Here is a 203-nt window from a genome sequence, read left to right as displayed (position 1 = left end):
AGCAGCAGCAGCAGCAGCAGCAGCAGCAGCAGCAGCAGCAGCAGCAGCAGCAGCAGCAGAAAGAGCAGCAACAGTGATGGAGCATCTTCTGCTGTAATCGTCTTCTGCAGCACTAAAGGCAATATCTCCTTTTTTATTTATTTTTTTATTTTTTTAATTTATTTTTATTTCTATTTATATTTATCTATTGTTCTTTCCTTATC

At 38.4% G+C, this 203-nt stretch overlaps 1 protein-coding gene across 1 annotated transcript in view; it reads right to left on the bottom strand.

The window, feature by feature from the left end:
- The window catches only part of EMH_0017070 (uncharacterized protein), a gene marked incomplete at both ends in the record, with an annotated part of 7,767 nt that overhangs the window by 3,123 nt on the left and 4,441 nt on the right, over positions 1-203 (bottom strand). The gene's annotated exons all lie outside the window — the stretch shown is intronic.

This window comes from Eimeria mitis, genomic scaffold (assembly GCF_000499745.2).
Source record: "Eimeria mitis Houghton genomic scaffold, Emh_scaff588, whole genome shotgun sequence".
Lineage (NCBI taxonomy): Eukaryota > Apicomplexa > Conoidasida > Eucoccidiorida > Eimeriidae > Eimeria > Eimeria mitis.
The sequence above is the reverse complement of the archived record's forward strand: the minus strand, read 5'-3'. Positions and strand labels throughout refer to the sequence as shown.